A 6,166-nucleotide genomic window follows, 5' to 3' on the forward strand; every position below is an offset into this window, starting at 1 on the left:
TTCCACTACATCAACCGCGTTTACTAACGCTTCTGCTGTACGGTCTACAAGGGTACGTAGATCAAACATCCCCTCTCGTAGATGGACATCACCATGATAGGTCTTCGTGCGTGTAGGAAAATTTTTGTTTCCCATGCGACGTTCCCCAACAGTACGATGACCGACGCTCTCCCCACTTCATTGATGGCGTGCATAATTTTCTGCATGCGGCTAAGTCAAACAAGCGAAATGGTTTTATGTGTCATCCATGTGGCGTCTGTAAGAATGGTAGGAATTACTCTAGCTCAAAAGTCATTCACGTCCACCTGTTTACGCCCGGTTTCATGTACGGCTATAACTGTTGGACCAATCATGGAGAAAGAGGGGTTCTAATGAAAAATAATGAAGGAAAAGAGGATGATGACAACTATCCTGGGTTCCCTGAATACGATGGTACTACAATGGGGAAGAGAATGAAGAAGAAGAAGCTGAAGAAGACACATCGAATGAGCCCGCTGATGATCTTGGTTGGGCCATTGCTGATGCAAAGAGAAACTACGAAAGTGAAAATGAGAATTTGAAGTTGCACCATGTGACGCCCCCAGTTTTATGCTATAGTAACCCATGTAATCAAGCTACAATTATCACCATGATTAAGTTAATCATGTTGTTCAACAGTGCATGATCAACCTTAGAACCATACCTCCTTTAGGATTCCTATGAATTTCAAAATTCATTTAATAAGTGGAATTAATAGTTTGCCAAACATGAAGACTAAAATCATGGATGGGCTGCAAATATTCCATAAGCAATTATAATATTGTAACCCACATTCTTATTAACTTTTCTGGTGCCTCAAATAAATAAAACAATGATCAAATCAATTATTAAATCTCCTTTTAAATTTTGGAGTATTCAAAAAATTTCAAAAGGGCCTCAAACTTCTTTTGGCACTGTCAGATATTATGGTTTTAATATTTGGCCACGTGCCATATTTTTAGAAAGTGCATTTTTACTAAAAATAATTAAAACAGAAACTATAAAACAAAACAGAAAAAGAAAATGAAGAAAAAGAGACCCCCCCCCATTGGGCCGGCCCACCCACCCTTCCCCTTGCCGTCCCATATATCCTAGGGGGTATAAAACCCCTAGGAACCTTAACCGGTCCACCCACTCACCCCCACATCCTCTCCCTCTCACCCCACACACACCCAACGGTGGCTCCCTCCCCCACGTGCCCGAGCGCTTCGGCGCCCGCCGTCGCCCTGTCGGCCACCACTGGCCATGGCGCCGCCCAGCCGTGCCTCCTCACTGCCAGCCCCTCCCCGCCTCGCCACCGAGCTCCGTGACATCCCCACCAACTGAATGTGAGCCCCCCTCTTCTTGCCCCCTCAGCCCCGGCGACCACCCCCTCCATCACTTCCGACACCCTCGCTCTGACGAACTCACCAACCACCACTTGTCGTGGCTGCCGCCCCCTCCGCTCCGTCCTGCAGTCCCCTCACGTCACTGTTGCACCGTACCCCCCGCCCGCTCGCCCGACCGCAAACCTGCACGCGCCTGCGCCGCCCCGCATCCTCCCCCGCCCACGCACCCGCGTGCTCCAGCCTCGCCGCGCGCCCGCCTCCAGTTCCCATCACTCTGCCCCGCTCGTGCAAGCCGCCTCACCGGCCGCTGCTACTGCTGTTGGGGAACGTCGCATGGGAAACAAAAATTTTCCTACGCGCACGAAGACCTATCATGGTGATGTCCATCTACGAGAGGGGATGAGTGATCTACGTACCCTTGTAGATCGTACAGCAGAAGCGATTAGAGATCGCGGTTGATGTAGTGGAACGTCCTCACGTCCCACGATCCGCCCCGCGAACAATCCCGCGATCAGTCCCACGATCTAGTACCGAACGGACGGCACCTCCGCGTTCAGCACACGTACAGCTCGACGATGATCTCGGCCTTCCTGATCCAGCAAGAGAGACGGAGAGGTAGAAGAGTGCTCCGGCAGCGTGACGGCGCTCCGGAGGTCGGTGATGATCTTGTCTCAGCAGGGCTCCGCCCGAGCTCCGCAGAAACACGATCTAGAGGAAAAACTATGGAGGTATGTGGTCGGGCAGCCGTGAGAAAGTCGTCTCAAATCTGCCCTAAAAGCCCCATATATATAGGAGGAGGGAGGGGGACCTTGCCTTGGGGTCCAAGGGATCCCCAAGGGGTCGGCCGAGCCAGGGGGGAGGACTCTCCCCCCCCAAACCGAGTCCTACTTGGTTTGGTGGGAGGGAGTCCTTCCCCCTTCCCACCTCTCCCTTTTTTTTTTCTTTCCTTTGATATTTTCTCTTCCTTGGCGCATAGGATTTGGTGGGCTGTCCCACCAGCCCACTAAGGGCTGGTGTGACCCCCCCAAATACCTATGGGCTTCCCCGGAGTGGGTTGCCCCCTCCGGTGAACCCCCGGAACCCATTCGTCATTCCCGGTACATTCCCGGTAACTCCGAAAACCTTCCGGTAATCAAATGAGGTCATCCTATATATCAATCTTCGTTTCCGGACCATTCCGGAAACCCTCGTGACGTCCGTGATCTCATCCGGGACTCCGAACAACATTCGGTAACCAACCATATAACTCAAATACGCATAAAACAACGTCGAACCTTAAGTGTGCAGACCCTGCGGGTTCGAGAACTATGTAGACATGACCCGAGAGACTCCTCGGTCAATATCCAATAGCGGGACCTGGATGCCCATATTGGATCCTACATATTCTACGAAGATCTTATCGTTTGAACCTCAGTGCCAAGGATTCGTATAATCCCGTATGTCATTGCCTTTGTCCTTCGGTATGTTACTTGCCCGAGATTCGATCGTCAGTATCCGCATACCTATTTCAATCTCGTTTACCGGCAAGTCTCTTTACTCGTTCCGTAACACAAGATCCCGCAACTTACACTAAGTTACATTGCTTGCAAGGCTTGTGTGTGATGTTGTATTACCGAGTGGGCCCCGAGATACCTCTCCGTCACACGGAGTGACAAATCCCAGTCTTGATCCATACTAACTCAACTACCACCTTCGGAGATACCTGTAGAGCATCTTTATAGTCACCCAGTTACGTTGCGACGTTTGATACACACAAAGCATTCCTCCGGTGTCAGTGAGTTATATGATCTCATGGTCATAGGAATAAATACTTGACACGCAGAAAACAGTAGCAACAAAATGACACGATCAACATGCTACGTCTATTAGTTTGGGTCTAGTCCATCACGTGATTCTCCCAATGACGTGATCCAGTTATCAAGCAACAACACATTGTTCATAATCAGAAGACACTGACTATCATCGATCAACTGGCTAGCCAACTAGAGGCATGCTAGGGACGGTGTTTTGTCTATGTATCCACACATGTAAATGAGTCTTCATTCAATACAATTATAGCATGGATAATAAACTATTATCTCGATACAGGAATTATAATAATAACTATACATTTATTATTGCCTCTAGGGCATAATTCCAACAGTCTCCCACTTGCACTAGAGTCAATAATCTAGCCCTCACATCACCATGTGAATTACATTGTAATAAATCTAACACCCATACAGTTCTGGTGTCGATCATGTTTTGGCCGTGGAAGAGGTTTAGTCAGCGGGTCTGCTACATTCAGATCCGTGTGCACTTTGCATATATTTACGTCCTCCTCCTCGACGTAGTCGCGGATGAGGTTGAAGCGTCGTTTGATGTGTCTGGTCTTCTTGTGAAACCTTGGTTCCTTTGCCAGGGCAATGGCACCAGTGTTGTCACAGAACAAGGTTATTGGATCCAGTGCACTTGGCACCACTCCAAGATCCGTCATGAACTGCTTCATCCAGACACCCTCCTTAGCCGCCTCCGAGGCAGCCATGTACTCTGCTTCACATGTAGAATCTGCTACGACGCTTTGCTTGGAACTGCACCAGCTTACTGCACCCCCATTAAGAATAAATACGTATCCGGTTTGCGACTTAGAGTCGTCCGGATCTGTGTCAAAGCTTGCATCGACGTAACCTTTTACGGCGAGCTCTTCGTCACCTCCATACACGAGAAACATCTCCTTAGTCCTTTTCAGGTACTTCAGGATATTCTTGACCGCCGTCCAGTGATCCACTCCTGGATTACTCTGGAACCTACCTGCCATACTTATGGCCAGGCTAACATCCGGTCTAGTGCACAGCATCGCATACATGATAGAACCTATGGCTGAAGCATAGGGGACGGAGCGCATATGCTCTCTATCTTCATCAGTTGCTGGGCACTGAGTCTTACTCAATCTCGTACCTTGTAACACTGGCAAGAACCCTTTCTTGGACTGTTCCATTTTGAACCTCTTCAAAACTTTATCAAGGTATGTGCTTTGTGAAAGTCCTATCAGGCGTTTTGATCTATCCCTATAGATCTTAATGCCTAGAATGTAAGCAGCTTCTCCTAGGTCCTTCATAGAGAAACTTTTATTCAAGTAACCTTTTATGCTCTCCAAAAGCTCTACGTTGTTTCCAATCAGTAATATGTCATCCACATATAATATTAGAAACGCCACAGAGCTCCCACTCACTTTCTTGTAAATACAAGATTCTCCAACCACTTGTATAAACCCAAATGCTTTGATCACCTCATCAAAACGTTTGTTCCAACTCCGAGATGCTTGCACCAGTCCATAAATGGATCGCTGGAGCTTACACACTTTGTCAGCATTTTTAGGATCGACAAAACCTTCGGGTTGCATCATATACAACTCTTCCTTAAGGAAACCGTTAAGGAACGCCGTTTTGACATCCATCTGCCAGATTTCATAATCGAAAAATGCAGCTATTGCTAACATGATTCTGACGGACTTAAGCATCACTACGGGAGAGAAAGTCTCATCGTAGTCAATTCCTGGAACTTGTGAAAAACCCTTTGCCACAAGTCGAGCTTTATAAACGGTCACATTACCGTCAGCGTCCGTCTTCTTCTTAAAGATCCATTTGTTCTGAATAGCCTTGCGGCCCTCAGGTAGTATCTCCAAAGTCCACACTTTGTTCTCATACATGGATCCTATCTCGGATTTCATGGCTTCTAGCCATTTGTTGGAATCTGGGCCCACCATTGCTTCTTCATAATTTGCAGGTTCATTGTTGTCTAACAACATGATTGATAAGACGGGATTACCGTACCACTCTGGAGCAGCGCGTGATCTCGTCGACCTGCGTGGTTCAACAAAAACTTGAACTGGAGTTTCATGATCATCATCATTAACTTCCTCCTCAACCGGCGTCGCAATGACAGAGGTTTCCCCTTGCCCTGCGCCACCATCCAGAGGGATGAGAGGTTCGACAACCTCGTCAAGTTCTATCTTCCTCCCACTCAATTCTCTCGAGAGAAACTCCTTCTCGAGAAAAGTTCCGTTCTTAGCAACAAACACTTTGCCCTCGGATTTGAGATAGAAGGTGTACCCAACTGTCTCTTTTGGGTAACCTATGAAGACGCATTTTTCCGCTTTGGGTTCCAGCTTTTCAGGCTGAAGCTTTTTGACATAAGTATCACATCCCCAAACTTTAAGAAACGACAACTTTGGCCTTTTGCCACACCACAGTTCGTATGGTGTCGTCTCAACGGATTTCGATGGTGCCCTATTTAAAGTGAATGCAACTGTTTCTAATGCATAACCCCAAAACGATAACGGCAAATCAGTAAGAGACATCATAGATCGCACCATTTCTAATAAAGTACGATTACGACGTTCGGACACACCATTACGCTGTGGTGTTCCAGGCGGTGTTAACTGCGAAACAATTCCACATTGTCTTAAGTGAGTACCAAACTCGAAACTCAGATACTCACCCCCACGATCAGACCGTAGGAACTTGATCTTCTTGTTACGATGATTTTCCACTTCACTCTGAAAATGCTTGAACTTTTCAAATGTTTCAGACTTGTGCTTCATCAAGTAGACATAACCATATCTACTTAGATCGTCAGTGAAGGTGAGAAAATAACGATATCCGCCGCGTGCCTCCACGCTCATTGGACCACACACATCGGTATGTATGATTTCCAACAAGTCACTTGCACGCTCCATTGTTCCGGAGAACGGAGTCTTAGTCATCTTGCCCATGAGGCATGGTTCGCACGTGTCAAGTGAATCAAAGTCAAGTGACTCTAAAAGTCCATCAGCATGGAGT

This window comes from Hordeum vulgare, chromosome 6H (assembly GCF_904849725.1).
Source record: "Hordeum vulgare subsp. vulgare chromosome 6H, MorexV3_pseudomolecules_assembly, whole genome shotgun sequence".
NCBI lineage: Eukaryota > Viridiplantae > Streptophyta > Magnoliopsida > Poales > Poaceae > Hordeum > Hordeum vulgare.